The sequence below is a fragment of the Ochotona curzoniae genome, unplaced genomic scaffold, assembly GCF_017591425.1.
Source record: "Ochotona curzoniae isolate NIBS_2020 unplaced genomic scaffold, NIBS_Ocur_1.0 contig_2754, whole genome shotgun sequence".
In the NCBI taxonomy this organism is placed as follows: domain Eukaryota; kingdom Metazoa; phylum Chordata; class Mammalia; order Lagomorpha; family Ochotonidae; genus Ochotona; species Ochotona curzoniae.
This window is the reverse complement of record NW_024465582.1, coordinates 26757957-26773775: the sequence shown is the minus strand read 5'-3', so window position 1 is coordinate 26773775 and position 15819 is coordinate 26757957. Positions and strand designations below refer to the sequence as shown.

Here is a 15819-nt window from a genome sequence, read left to right as displayed (position 1 = left end):
CCATTCACTGGCTGGTTCACCTGTATCAGTATTACAAACAGCACCTTTATTCACTGGAACAAAATGCTGGACCATTTTAAAGGTGTCACATAAGATGTAATCTAAACATATCTAGTTTCTACTTAGTCCTGCTCTTTTTAAAAACTGTTACCCAATTCACAATCTCTCCCTCAGGTAGAGCACATGGTCCCCAACCACTACTATCTATGAGACCAGCTGTAACATTACTAAAAAATGTTTATATCACTTTTCAATTTTGAAGTATTTTTGCATTCTCTTATCATTTGTTTCTATTGATAATGTTGTTGGTACTATTTCTCTGATTTACCTGAAAGGTCAAGTATTAAAAAGATGGAGAGCCAGAGAAATTATCTCCCATATATTTAATGGTTTATTCCCAATTTGGACACAACAGCCAGGTGTGGGCCAGGCTGAAGGCAGAAACCTGGAACTACACCTGGGTCTCCCATGATGGTGAAAAGGGTGTAGCATCTTAGGGTATCTCCTGTTTTCCCAAACACACTAACAGGAATCTGGATCAGACAGGGCATCCAGGATTCAAACCCATGCTCGGATGGGATGCCAGTGCTATATATGGTGGCTTACTCCACCAGACCAAAATGATGGCCGTATGCACAAGAAACCATTTCACAGGAAAAGAATTAGAAATCTTATATAAAGATTAGCTTCATCAACATCAAATAGCTGTTACTTAGTAGGTGGGATGAAATCACAATTTAAATTCAATGATTCAACTTTGTATTCACACTTCCAAAGATAAGGCACATAAATAGAATATAACGTCTTTGCTGTGTAGACTACTAAATGATACCACACCTCATGGCAAGCAGACTAGAATCAAAGTACTTCCAGAGCATGACTAGCACTCAAGAGGCATACAAATCTTTACCTACTACCGTTATAATAAATTATAGTAAATAATAAAGTTTACCCTTTCCATTTCCAACACAGCTTGAGCATCTTTTACACAAAAATCACATGACACTCCTAGGACAGGCTAATCAGAGGGTAGAATATTCTGCTGGGGTGACATGCTTTATGTTCTGCTGTGTAGCTACACTTAAAAAGCCAGTTTTGGGCCCAGCATGGTGGCCTGGTAGCTAAAGTCCTTGAACTGGGTGCACCAGGATAACAGATGCACTGGTTCTAATCCCAGCAGCCCCATTTCCCCATTCAGCTTCCTGCTTGTGGCCTGGGAAAGCAGTCAAGGACGGCCCAAAGCCTTGGGACCCCCGCACAGGCGTAAGAGACATGGAAGAAGCTCCTGGCTCCTGGCTTCAGCTCAGCTCAGCTCCAGCCGTTGTGGCCACTTCGGGAGTGAACCATTGGATAGAAGATCTCCCTCTCTGGCTCTCCTCCTCTCTGAATATCTGCCTGTACAATAAAAATAAATAAATCTTCAAAAAAAAAAAAAATTCATAGGGGGTCCAGATAGCCTAGTGGCTAAATCTTTGCCTTGCACGTGTCCAGGATCCCACATGAGCACTAGTTCACGTCCCAGTTGCCCCACTTCCCATCTAGCTCTCTGCCTGTGGCCTGGGAAAGCATTTGAGGACAGCCCAAAGCCTTGGGACCCTGCACCCGCATGAGAGACCAGGAAGAAGCTCCCAGTTTCTGGCTTCCTACTGGCTAGGCTCCAGCCACTGTGGTCACTTGGGGAATGAGGCAAAGATGGAGGTTTCTGTCTCTCCTTACTCTGTAAACCTGCCTTTCAGTTAGAAATAAATAAATATATTTTTTAAATGACTAAATAAGTAAAACCTTAACTTTGGGAGCAGAATGAGACTGAAGGCAAAGAGATGAACTCATTACCTGCTTCCTTTGTCAAAGACGAATCTAGACTAGTAAATGAAATTGAAAATCAGAAGCCATAGCTGTGATATATGTAGTAAGATTCAATTTTTAAATATGTATGAATGCTATGCAGATAAAGCCATTATCAGAAACAAGAGAAGGAAGAAATAGCTTGAATGACTATTAATATTAAGTCAAGAAAGTTCAATAACCACAACTCTCCTTTCCCTTACTCTTTCTACAACCCAACAGAAGTTCCACCCATTACCTGTCGTCTTGCAAACTTTTCCTGTATGGATCTAAACTGTTAGCACATTTTTAATCAAAATCAAACTGCAAAGATGACTGGGTAGAAGTTTTCATTATTATCCTTATCTACTGTAACTCCTGACTTGCTTGCTCAGGCCTGTTCTTCCCCTATTCCCTTGCTCCTTAATTCTAAAGTATCAGCAACACTAACTTGCATCTAGCACTACACCTGTGTGATGAGTGAACTCCAAATGTAACCCGAAATCACACTTTTGGCTAAACAAACTTATCGAAATAGTCATAACAAACAGCAATAACAAGGCCTGGCAGCGCGGTGGCCTAGTGGCTAAAGTCTTCACCGTGCACACACCGGGATCCATACGGGCGCCGGTTCTAATCCTAGAGGCCCTGATTCCCATCCAGCTTCCTGTTTGTGGCCTGGGAAAGCAGTCGAGGACGGCCCAAAGCCTTGGGAACCTGCACCCGCGTGGGAGACCCGGAAGAAGTTCCTGGGTTCGGATCGGCACAGCACCAGCTGATGTGATCACTTGGGGAGTGAATCATCAGACGGAAGATCTTCCTCTCTGTCTCTCCTTCTCTCTGTATATCTGACTTTGTAATAAATACAAATAAATCTTTTTAAAAAAAAAAAACCGGGCCCGGCGCGGTGGCGCAAGTGGTTAAAGGTCCTCGCCTTGCACGCCCGGGATCCCATATGGGTGCCGGTTCTAATCCCAGCAGCCCCGCTTCCCTTCCAGCTCCCTGCCTGTGGCCTGGGAAAGCAGTCGAGGACGGCCCAAAGCTTTGGGAACCTGCACCCGCGTGGGAGACCCGGAAGAGGCTCCTGGCTTCGGACTGGCATAGTATCGGCCTGTTGCGCTCACTTGGGGAGTGAATCATCGGACGGACGATCTTCCTCTCTGTCTCTCCTCTCTGTATATCCGCATTTCCAATGAAAAAATAATAAAAATAAATCTTAAAAAAAAAAAAAAACCAGCAATAACAGTAGTTTTTCTTCTATCTCTTAGCTCCATTGGCTTATCTCCATACTCCATTAGGAATTTGTACTCAACAGGAACCAGAAGTAGTACATGGAAATAAAAATAAAAATATTAAGAATAATGTTTAAGGGCCCGGCGCGGTGGCACAAGTGGTTAAAGGTCCTCGCCTCGCACGCCCGGGATCCCATATGGGCGCCGGTTCTAATCCCGGCAGCCCCGCTTCCCTTCCAGCTCCCTGCCTGTGGCCTGGGAAAGCAGTCGAGGACAGCCCAAAGCTTTGGGAACCTGCACCCGCGTGGGAGACCCAGAAGAGGCTCCTGGCTTCGGATCGGCATAGTATCGGCCCGTTGCGCTCACTTGGGGAGTGAATCATCGGACGGAAGATCTTCCTCTCTGTCTCTCCTCTCTGTATATCTGCCTTTCCAATAAAAAAATAATAAAAATAAATCTTTAAAAAAAAAAAAAAAAAGAATAATGTTTAAACAGAATGAATTAGTAAAATAAAATGCACAAGAAGGCAGCCTTAAGTTTGGCATTGGTTAAGAATACAGTCTCTGGAGTCAGAATATTTGGAAGTGCAGTAAAAATTCCAATTCTAACCAGGTAACAATGATCTCCTCTCTTGGCCTCCATAAATTTTAACTTTTCATTTATATCACTGTGACTTTTAGTGCATGTCGTATTTCTTCACAGTACCACTATCAAGAACTAACACATAAAGCATACAGCGAAACACATGGCACCATTATAAACGCTAGCCATTATATCATGATTTATAAATGTTGGCCATTACATTATCTTTAGACCTATGGTTGGGGCGTGGAGGACAGTGCTGGCAGGACAAGCACAAGAGGAAAGTAAGTTTGGGATGGTACAGGGAGTTCAGCAACGGCTCCTGCTGCCAACTGGCAGTGCCACATATTTCAGACTTCAGAAAATACTGAAAATTTTCATCAGGACATTCAAGTATATCCACCCTTGAACTCTGGTGTAAGCAAATGTTTCCAATCTCAAGACCAGATAAGGACTTAATTCTTAAAAACTCTGGCCTCTGAAACAAATCATCTAGACACTATTTCCTAGGCTAACAATATCTACGGGGCAATGTGCAGAAAAACAATAGTCAGCAACAAACGTTATAGGGTTCTTTTCCATGAATAAGGGTCATGTGATTTCAGTTCCAACTTCTTAATCATATCAAGCCAGTAACTTGAAAAGCATTAAATTGAAATGCATTAGAACAGAGCCTTCCTCAAGTGAAGAATAAAACGAATACATGAATTTTTACACAGCTTCATGGAAAATGAAGTACCGTAACACAAAATACACCCAATAGGTCTATCACAACAGAACAAGTTCCTAAACTTTCATCTCAACTATAAAGCAGAAAATAATTTCAAACATCCTGAATGTAAGTACCTCCGTTCTTTAACACTCTACAACTTCTTTTGCCCTCAAAGAGTTAACAGCACTCAAAGTTTAGCTAAAAATCCTGTTTAGAAATAGACAAGCAACTGAGAGGCAAATAAATCATCTTGGCAAAGACTCACTATCTCCAAAAGAAAATTGATATAAACTTGAATGAAATTTTGCTATACATAATCTGTTCACTAAACATTTCTCATATAGAAAGCCTGATTCACTGCAAAAATTAAAAAACAGTAACTCATGGTAACCAAAACCAGAAATCAGCTATGCAAACTACAAGAAACTTTTTCATTCATAAATTTATGCTATGCAAAAGTACTAGAAGAAAAATAATACTTATTTTCAAGTTAGCTTTCCCCCAAAAAACCAAAAATTTTAAAAAATTATTTTTAATGGTCCTTAGTTGAGTTTCTTACATTTGTCTGCTCCTGATCTAGACTTCTTTTTGGAGCTTAAATAAGCAGCAATTTGAAATACAAAATCAGTTCGAAACAACTTGTACAATGAAGTAAAACGTTAGCACAGTTATACATTAGAACAAACTTGACAAATTAAAAATCAAATTCATATTTAAATCTATTTCAAGCTACATACTCTGACCACTGAATAACATTTATAATGAAATCTAAAATCACATTTAAAAAACAGACTGGCCATACACGTGCATTTAAAATAAACACTGACTACCCAGACCTAGGAAACTCGTTAGGATATCCTGTGACTATGAACCAATCAAGACTAAGGTGAGTGCTGGCTATTCAGATTGACTTTTACTCTTTAAAAGCATACAATTTTTAAAACTCTACTATTTAGATTTCAATTTACTCAGACATGGTTAATAGCTGTCTTCAGAATGTCCAGGAACACAAGGAGTATTACTGTAAGAAAACAAATGGCTACCAAGAATCGCCTAGGATAAATGGGACATTATATCTACAAAGGAACTTTGACTATGCTCACGGCAGTGCTACTTACAGATTCCAACAGGACTGCACAGGAAGGTGTTGGTGTTTCCTCTGTAATCCTTATGTTTTCCAGTTTGTTTTTTTTATTTTGTATCCTCTGAAATAATATCCAAGTTTTTTGAAGATACTTAACCTGTGACTATTTGACATAGAGTTACTCCAAGTCAGCTACCCATACTTCAGTTTTAAAGTTTTCATATGGCTATCCACGGAATTAGCCCAAGTTCCTTGGATTTAAGGTCAAAGTCTTGTTTATTCCATCTATTTCTCAGTTTTATTTCTCCACTCCAGATTAAATATCCAATTTATGAGCCAAAAAGTAGAAACAAAATGAAAATTTCACATCTGCAGAGCATTCCTAAATATCAGGAAAGAGAGACACACAGCTATCTCAGCACTACCATGCTGGTGGGAAACTGAAACATCTTAAATTTCCACGTAAACAAAAGATAAAAAGAAAAAAGCTTTGTTTCCTATTAACGTCTTCATTTAGAAAAGCTGTCCCATTGTGACAAGAAAAAAAGACTGAAGCCAAAAATTCTTAAAACTTTCAATAAAGGTAAAAATAAACTGCCGTGAAACTTGGCCAATATTTGAACAGTAATTTGAAACTACTGAAACTACTCAGTACACAAATCAAACATCTTACAGCCTGGGCTGAAGAACACCGGCGGGGTGGGGGAGGCAAAAAGACCACCCGCAGAAAATCTTAACCAGTTATGTATGATCCGTCTGAAAGCAAACACTGAAGAAACGCCTGGGTCTCCCTTGAAGCAGCTTGTTGAACAATTCACTACCATCAATTCACTTCAGAGATGATTCATGCCAATTTTAACAAACTTCTGCGGCAAAATTATCCAAAAACATTGTAATTCCAAAATGGCCACTTGAAATATCCGGGGCCTTTCACTGAAAAGCTAGATGATCCTCATGTCTGAGTAAGTCATTCACCTGTAAAAGTTACAGAAATGAAAATTACACAGAGTTCCGACTCTGAGCTAAAAACCAATCCCCACCTTGAGTCAAGCCCTGGAAAGAAACTTAGTTCTGCAAAATCCTACAGGGGCCTGGCAGAGGGCTTCGCCCTAGCAGGAAGTCACTAGAAAGTCTACTGAATTACAAAAAGGGGTGGAAGAGTGGTGTATTGGGGCGCGGGGGACGGTGTAGTGGAGGGCAGGTGCCGATTTCAACCCGGAGCGTGGGGGCCGACTTAATAACAAATTATTATATAAACTGGCGTCCTTACACTCTGTAGGTAAACAGTCCAACTATGCAAGCGGCACAGGAGCGTGCAGGTCTGGTCTGCACGCACCGAAGGCTATCAGAGCAGGTGTGCTCGCCCGGAGCGGCAGCAAATGGCGAGCGGGCTGCTGGGTCAGGAGCCAAGCCGGACGCCGCCTCCGACTCCGGGGGGCCCCACGAGCAGGCGGGTCCCCCCCAAACCCCCTCGTCCGAGCCAGGCAAGGTGGGCTGGCCAGTCAAGGGGGACGGTCTGAGAAAGGCGTCTGCGGGGGCTCGCGGGGGGCAGCGTCCGGATCAAGCCGGAGCTCCCCATCTCCGTCCAGGAACCCCATACGCCCGCTCCCCAAACCCGGCAGAGCGGAAGGTGCCGGGTCCTTCTCGGAAACCACGGCAACATGGGGTCTCCTTCGGTGCACCCACCCTCCCCTTATCCCCGAGCGCCAACAGCCCCCGGGACCGCCGAGCGTGCCCCAGAGCCGGACGGGCAGGGGAGCCGAGGCGCCGCTCACAGGAGCCCTGACAAGGCCACGATGCGGCCTCGGCACGCACAGGCCGCCGCGCTGCGGGGAGGCCGGAGCGGAGACGGAGCTCGGGAGGCGGCGGACCCGGGGGTCCCCGAGCCATCCCCCCCCATCCCCCGACCAGCCGCCGGGGCTCGGCCGCCCGCCCCTCCCCACAACCGCCACCTCCGCTCCGCCGGGGCCGGACGGGCCCTCCCCGCGCCGCCCCCCGCTCCCGCTCCCGCTCCGCCGGCCGCGGGCAGCCTCACGCCTCGCGCCGCCAACGCCGCTCCCGACCCCTCATCGAGCCCCAACGCCGACACGGGCGTCCTCCACACACACACACACACATATACACACACACACCTCCCCCCCGGCCTGAGGCGCGGAGCACAGACGACGCTGTTACCTTCCGTCCCACCAGAGGTGCCCCAAGCCTGGGGGTGCCGCTGCGCTCGATCCCGGGAGGAGGTTTTCGGTACTTTGAATAATCCCCTTTTGCCGCTTTTCCCTCCCCCACAACCAGTCTCAGTCCCAAAATGGCGCCGACCCGATCCGCAATGTTCTGGGGCCAAGTCTCGCGAGATCGGCGAAGGTGGCGAGGCGGGGAAGGAAGCGGAGGGGCAGAGGAGCAGGGAGGGAAGGCGGGGCGAGGAGCCGGAGGAGGGAGAAAGCGTTGTGGAAGACGCTGGAAGAACGACTCTGCGGGGCGGGGCAGCAGGAGGAGCGCCTCCACCAGAGAACCTTCTGGCCTTAAGCAACCGCTCACGCCCCGGTCCAGAACGCTCCGCCCTCTACGTCGAGCGACCGGGGGAAGGGGCGGGGCCACGCCTGGGGGCGGGGCCCCAGGAGCCCCCGGAGGCTGTGGAGCCGTGCGGGGGGCGGCGGCTCCGCGCGGTGACGTCAGGAGCAGCTGGAGTCGGGGATTACCCCCTGCTGCTGACGTGAGGCCCGTGAACAATCGGGAACGTTCGGGTTGGGAGGGGGGGAAAGGGGGAATTCCCCTCGCCTCGCGGAGGCGCCCCTCCTCCCACCTCCCGCTCCCCGTCGGCCCGCGACGCGCAGGCGGCCGCCCCTGGAGACCTGGGCCGCGCAGGGAGGCTGAGGGCCGCGCAGGGAGGCTGAGGGAGGCTGAGGGCCGCCGAGGACCGCGGGGAGCTCCGGGGACGCGCGCCGCAGCGTCTTCCGCCGCAGCCGAGCTCCGAGGAGCCGCGGTGCGCTTCACGCCCGGGCCGGCGTTCGGCCTTCGGGAACTGACGAGAGGGGCGTCGCGTCGGCTGCCCGGGACGGCGCGCGCGGGGCCGGGCTCCTGGCGCCCTGAAGCGGAGGCTCCGCGTCGCCCTCACGGGCACCGGGGCGGCCGGAGAGTGGAGGTGCGCGCGGGGACTAAACCCCAGTGTGCTGAGAATAAATTAAAAAAAAAAAAAAAAAAAAAACGGCCGCCGGACACGGTCTTACGAAATGCTGTTCTTCCTTCTCAGGCTACAGTGGGGTGAATGACTTCAACCAATGTCTTGCAGGGTTTTGTTTTTTGGTTTTAATGACATCAGCGGTACTCACAGTTTTTCCAGCTGTGATGCCATTCACCCCTTTGAAACCTGTGAAGTTGGCATCCAAGGAGGATTGGCATGGGTTACCACGACGGGGGGAGGTGGAGGGAGGCTGTCTTAACCAGGGAAAACCCGGAAAATAACAAGTGCTTGGCTCTTCGCCCTGCCCCAAGCCGCGAGAGCTTCTTGCACAGAAACTTTATGATCCTTTTATATGTACTGTGGGACTGGTAGTTTAATGGCGTGTTTCTAAAAGCCCCTGAAAGACTGCTGCAATGCAAACGCCACGAAATTTACACCTCCCAACCTTTTATTTCAGTCCACTTCGGGGACATGGCCACTGTTGGCAGTCAGTGAGAGCCCCCGCTGGGCGCCTAGGACAGGGAGTTAACACTTGTTGGATGCCCTGACTGCCAGGCTCTGAATGCTGGCAGCGACATCTGAGGTAGGTGTTTCTGTCCTGATTTTGCAAATGAGAATACTAGTGTAGATTACGTTTTTAGTTTTACGCGAGATGGAAATTGGATGCCATCATTTGACTGAATTTTCATCCATGGTCTTCCCACCAAATTCACGCACTTTCATTGTCTCCACTGGAGAGGACCCTGTGATGCTTTCAAAGCATCAATCAACCCAAGGCATAATAAAGGGAAATATTGCTAATAACCTGTACCTTGATATAATGGAAGAGCACATGAAATTGAAAAATAAATACTGAAATGAAAAAGCAATCCTAAGGTATAACAGGTTAATATTTAACTGCATGTTTGGTAGCTACCCCGTACCTAATTTTGGTTTACATAATGCATACCTAAGAACTCTTGCAAACCATAAAGGAAAGATAACCACAACAATTCTTTCCAAAACTCAAAAATTAATGAGCAAGCTAGTCATGTATGTGGGTTAATCAATGTGTTTTCATGTGTACAATATTTTCTGCCTCACTAAGAAAAAAAAAACAATGGGGTCCAGTGCAATAGCATAGCAGTTAAACTTCTCGCCTTGAATGCATCGGGATCCCATATGGGCGCCAATTCTAATCCCTGCAGCCCCGCTTGCCATCCAGCTCCCTGCTTGTGGCCTGGGAAAGGTTGAGGACGGCCCAAAGCCTTGGGACCCTGCACCCGTGTGGGAGACCTGGAAGAGCTCCTGGCTCCTGGCTTCGGATTGGCTCAGCTCCAGCCGTTGTGGTCACTTGGGGAGTGAACCATCAGATGGAAGAGATTCCTCTCTGTCTCTCCTTCTCTCTGTATATATCTGCCTTTCCAATAAAAATAAATAAATATTTTTAAAATTATAATTTTTTAAATCTTCAAAATGGAAAATACTGTTAAAGTATATATCTTTTTTTATTAAAAGGTTTGTTTATTTTTACTGGAAAGGCAGATATACAGAGAGGAGGAGAGACAGAGAAGAAGATATTCTGTCTGCTGATTCACTCCGCAAGTGACCGCAATGGCCAGAGCTGAGCTGAGCTGAAACCAAGTGCCAGTAATTTCTGGGTCTTCCACGTGGGTGCAGAGTCCCAAGGCTTTGGGCCGTCCATGACTGCTTTCCCAGACCATAAGCAGGGAGCTGGTTAGGAAGCAGGTCCACTGGATTAGAACCAGCGCCCTTAAGGGATCCTGGCACATTCAAGGTGAGGACTTTAGCCACCAGGTTACCACATCGGGCCCTATAGCTCTTTTTTTTTTTTAAGATTTGTTTTATTTCTTTTATTGGAAAGTCAGATTTACAGAGACAAGGAAAGACAGAAAGATCTTCAGTTCGCTGGTTCACTCCCCAGGTTGCCAGAATGGCTGGAACTGACGTGATCTGAAGCCAGGCACTTCTTGCGGGTTTTCCACACAGGTGTAGTCCCAAGGCTTTGGCTCATCCTCTAGTGTTTTCTCAGGTCACAAGCAGGAAGCTGCGTGGGAAATAGAGCAGCTAGGACTCCTGACAGCGCCCAGAAGGGATCCCACCCCACTGCAAGGGGAGGATTAGTCACAAGGCTATCATGCTGGGCATCTTATGTCTTGAAATGTATGTATTTATTTAGATTTCTTTCTTTTTTTGTTAAATTTTTATTTTGAATTTATGAATTTTATGGTACAGTTTCATAGAGACTGGGAATTCTTGCTTCCCAAAAATCCCACCCCACCCCAATTGATTTTCCCCACAGTGTCACAACAGTATAGTCCTCTGTAAGGAGTCATGATTCCATTAGCTTGTTGTTTAAGTATACTCCAACATTGCTGGTGTAGATGTCAGACAGTCCAGCATCCCGTTATCTACACGTGTCCAACAGTTTCATTGGGAGTCCATCTTTGATTTGGAAGTAGGGATGCATATTGCATTGTATCCCCACATCTGGATATGGTAATCTCTATTACTCCATCACTATATATTCCCTTGAAGTTTATTTTAATACAGAGGGCAGGCATTATGCTTGAGGAAGCTGATGCATACAGTACTCATACCCCATATGGGAGTGCAAGCTGCACCCCAGGAAGGAATGCAGCTACTTCTCTTCTGATCAAGGATCCTGCTGTTGCACACGTTGGCCCAAATAGTTGGGTTCTCACTATCCATGTGGGAAAGCAAAAAATAACAAATAAATAAATAAAAAGAAATTTAAGGGGCCCGCAGTAGTAACCTACAGGCTTAAGTCCTAGCCTTGCATTCACCAGGATCCTATATGGGGGCCAGTTCTAATCCCAGCAGCTCCACTTGCCATCCAGCTCCCTGCTTGTGGTCTGGGAAAGCAGTCCCTGCACCTGTGTGGGAGACCCAGAAGAGGCTCCAGGCTCCTGGCTTCAAATTGGTGGAAATCCCGCCATTGCAGCCGCTTGGGGAGTGAATCAGTGGACAGAAGCTATTCCTCTCTGTCTCTCCTCCTCTCTGTATATCTGACTTTGTAACAAAAGTTTTTTTAAAAAAGTCGAGTCTGGGGCTGATGTCATGGTGCAGCTTGTGACACAGACATTTTAGGTCCTGACTACTCCACTTCTGATCTAGCTTTTTGCTAAGTGCTTTTTTTCTTGCTTTGTGCCTGGGAAGGCAGCAAATAATGGCCTAACTACTGGGGGACCTGCTAGTATTTTGAGAGACCAGGATGAATTTCAGGGTTCCCAGTTTCAGCCTGGTCAAGCCCTGATTGTTGTGAACCTTTGGGGAATGAACCCGTAGATGGAAGATCTCACTTTTTGTCCTTCCCTCCCTCTCTTTGAAATTAACACATAATTTTTAAAGATAAAATAAACATGTAGGGGACAGCATTGTGGCATAGCAAGTTAAACTACTGCCTGTGACAGTAGTGTCCCATTTGGGTGCTGGTTCCAGTCCTGCCTGCTCCATTTTATTTTTTTTAAATATAATTGTAATTTTTATAATGGATTTGTTTTTGGTGATGTTTACATAGTTAAGGATGCATGTTTGTGTGGACCGCTGATGGGGTGGAGGAATGGAGGAAAGTAGGTGAGACAACCGGTTTCAATCTCCTTTGTTCATGCATCTGGGGAAAATGGAGAAAGTGCAGGTCCCAGCAGCCAACCACTTCACTGCCCTGGGATGGGGGCACAGCTCCCGATATCCCAGGCTCCCCAATGTGGAGTATATTCTGAGGGCACTGCTAAAGTGGTTTCCCGAGTTCTGAAATGCTGTTGACTTTCTTGCTCCAGGGTGAGGAAATCCCACTAAGGTCCATTGGTTAACACAGTCAGCCTTAGAGTCCAGTCGCCCAGATACTTGCTGTTGAAGCTTGGCTGGGAAAGCTGTCCAGTTTGTTCTGCACTCCATGGTACTAGATGTGCTCCTCAGGCCTCAGTGAACTAGTTGTCATGTCCCCAAAGTTCATCTGGGCATGCTGTCCACTGCACAGGCTTCAACAACAGAGGAGACCAATTTCTGACATATGTACTCCATAGTCAGACCACAGATCCTGTAACTTCCCTCAAAATGAGTTTTGAGTCCAGTGCCTGCTCCATTTCTGATCCAGCTGCATGCCAACGTACATAGGAAAGCAGCAGAGGATGGCCCAAGTGCTTGGGATTCTGCATCCACGTGGGAGACTGGGAAGACACACCTGGCTTCAGCCTGGCCTCTCCCCCAGCTATTGTGACCATTTGGGGGAGTAAACCAGTAGATGCAGTAGATGGAAGGTGCTCGCTCTCTCTCTCTCTCTCTCTTTGTCTCTCTCCCTCTCTCCTTTCTTTCTCACTCCATAACTGTAAAGACTTCCAAATTAAAAATATATATATAAGAATAAAGGTATTTCCCCCCCCCCAAAAAAATGTAATGGAGCAAATTGAACAGAATTCCAGGAGCGAATAACTTTCCAGTTAGAAACCATTGCACAAGAAACACAAACATAAAAATAAGTCACAACAAGGTCTTTCCAGCCACACACAGAGAAAAGGGAGTGCCAGCACCCATGCTTCTGCAACCCTGAGACAGGGCTGGAGAACAATACCATGCACACGCCCCAAAGGCGTAGGCACCAGACCAAAGAGATTGGATGCTCAGAGTTGGGCTTTGGGAGACTCATGACTTCATGACTGGATTCCTAATTTAGAAAGCACCTTCTCTGGAAAAGAGATAAGAAAAATGAGACTCCAGGAAGAGAAAGAATATAAGAGGCTGTTGCAGTAATCTAGCTGAAAGATTACAACTGGGACTATCCTGGTCACCCTTTGGTTTCTCCCAAACACTAAGATTCTTACTGATAAGAATTAATCACTCTAGTTGTTCGTTTTCTTTCTTTCTTTCTTTCTTCCTTCCTTCCTTCCTTTCTTTTAAAGATTTATTTATATGTATCTGAGAAAGAGGTGGGGTAGAAACAGAGAAAGCCAAACCAGGAGCTTCATCAAGGTCTCCAACATAGGTAGCAGAGATCCAAGCAGAGATCTGCTGCTGCTTTTTTCAGACCATTAGAGCAAGAGGCTGGATCCAAACCAGGACATGAATTGGCATCCTTATAGGAGGCCTGCAAAATAGGCAACAGCTTTACCCGTTTTGCCTTCATGTTAGTACTGTTCAACTGTTTCTTCTATCATCCGTAGGTATGCTCCCCCGCTTCCTGTCACCAACTTTTACATGCAGTTAAATCTCAGCCTGAAGTCTTTCCTAGAGGCAGCCATCCTCTCCTTCCTAAGCCCCTCATACTCTCATGTACAGTGATCACAGTTATAAATTAAGCAGTTATTTGTAAGTTTCTTAATGTGTGTCTCACTCGACTTTACATTTCATGAAAAATTGGACGAATAAATGGACGAGCAAAGAAACAGGATTATAAACATTGAAAAGCAGCATATTTGATTCTGAGATGTTATGTTTAAATATTGGGAAGATAGGGCAGGGAAACAATGTCAGTGATGACAGCCATTTTCTAATTGGGGCTCTTGGGTGGATGCTGATGGCATTCCTCAAGTGAAGAAACCAACCAGAGAAACAAGCTAGGCGAAAAATGAAAATCACCACAGTTTAGGGCATTTGTATGAATCTCAGATACAAACTCAAGTGGACAAGAAGTAAATCTCAAAAAAGAAAAAAGGGAAATTTAGCCAAAGTGCCACAATAAGTCCTAGATGCCAGTATTGGTCTCAGTCAAGTCAGAGGTTTTTGTCTTACCTGGGCTTGTATCACATTTGGAAAGGGGGCAGCTTCCATAGTGGTGCTAAAGATTCCATGAAGAACAGGATTTCAAGTCACCTATGAGAACTAGAATCTGCTGAGAGAGTCTTGGCCCACCAAAGTTCCACTGTTGCTGAGTCATCCCTCAGTAGTAGTCCATAAAACAAAAATTCCTCATAGATGAAATGGAAAGTTTGGAAGTGACACTGAATAAAGAACAAAGAATAAAAGAGACACATAACTCAGTCACATCTTCCAACTTGCACAAAAATGGAACTCGGAGTGTACACATATCCACTATTGGGTTGCCAGAATGTGAAGGATCACCCCAGCTGCCCCCGGCTACCCCCCCCCCCGGCATGACTTAAACCCAACCTTCCCCCATGGCCTGGGACACAGCTTTCAGGCCTACAATTGGAGTGTGACCTCCAACATGGCTACAAAGGTCAAGGGGAGTACACCTGGAACATGACCAGAAGATTTAGGGAAATAGATGTGTCATACAGCCAATTGCAGCATCTTTGGTGAGCCTAGAGTCTTCTGGAAGGCTCCCTTCTGCCCTCCCTTTCCTTACCCTTTAATATCTGTAACCTGTGCATAATAAAGCAGACAGTCCTCACCAGCTTGTCTCCAGTGGTTCTTGCTGCTGAAGACTACCTCCTGCCTCGCCCTCGGTGACCTTGAGACCAGATAAAGTGTTGAATACAACTGAACTAGGCTAAAGCTAAGAGCCAGGAGTTTGATCTGAATGTCCCACCATGGTAAGGGGCCCAAACACTTGCGCTGTCCTGTTGCTTTCCCAGGCACATTAACAGGAAACTGGATCAGAAGCAGAACAGCTGGGACTCAGACCAACACTCATGTTGGGTCTTGACATTGCAGGTGTAGCTTCACTGGCTTTGCCGAAGTGTGGGCCCCATATTCTTATACATAATGTTGTCTATAATACTGTTAATTAATATTTGCTAATTAATTGGGTTCTTAGAATGTTCAATATACATTAAATCCATGCAAGAGATACAGTATAGTTCTTGTGGCCTGAGAAAGCAGTAGAGGATGCCCCAAGTCTGTAAGGGAGTCCTGCAGGATGACCCTACACCATAGGCTTTGGATTGGTTTGGCTCTAGTCTAGTCGTGTGACTTTTGGGGAGTGAACCAGTGGATGGAAGATCCTTCCCTCTGTAAATCTGCTTTTCTGATGAAAATAAAGAATTGAAACTCAAATGGAATCTTTTCAGTACTTATCAACAATGTTGACTAAGGCTTGCAAAAGGAGCTGGAAGCATGCTGAAAATTAGGTATCTGGACTATCTGTGGATTTCCTATACCTGGTTTCTCATTCCAGTGTGTAATTAAAGATTGCTTCATTTGCTCAGCAGCATGACTCCATGTTGTCCCACATCACAGTGTTAGTCACAGTGACAACTAGGGCTCTGGGTCATCATCTCAAGTCTTC

The 15819-nt window shown here is 46.1% G+C and overlaps 1 protein-coding gene across 2 annotated transcripts in view; it reads right to left on the bottom strand.

Moving 5' to 3' along the window:
* Window positions 1-7755, bottom strand: part of GPBP1 (GC-rich promoter binding protein 1) — a 58822-nt gene extending 51067 nt beyond the window's left edge. For both annotated transcript variants that reach the window (XM_040977561.1, XM_040977562.1), the window contains exons 1-2: window positions 7610-7755; window positions 5469-6409 (exon numbers count right to left, since the gene is read on the bottom strand). The gene's annotated coding sequence lies outside the window, so the exon portion shown is untranslated. The remainder of the gene's footprint in view (window positions 1-5468; window positions 6410-7609) is intronic.
* Between the last annotated feature and the right edge of the window lie 8064 nt (window positions 7756-15819).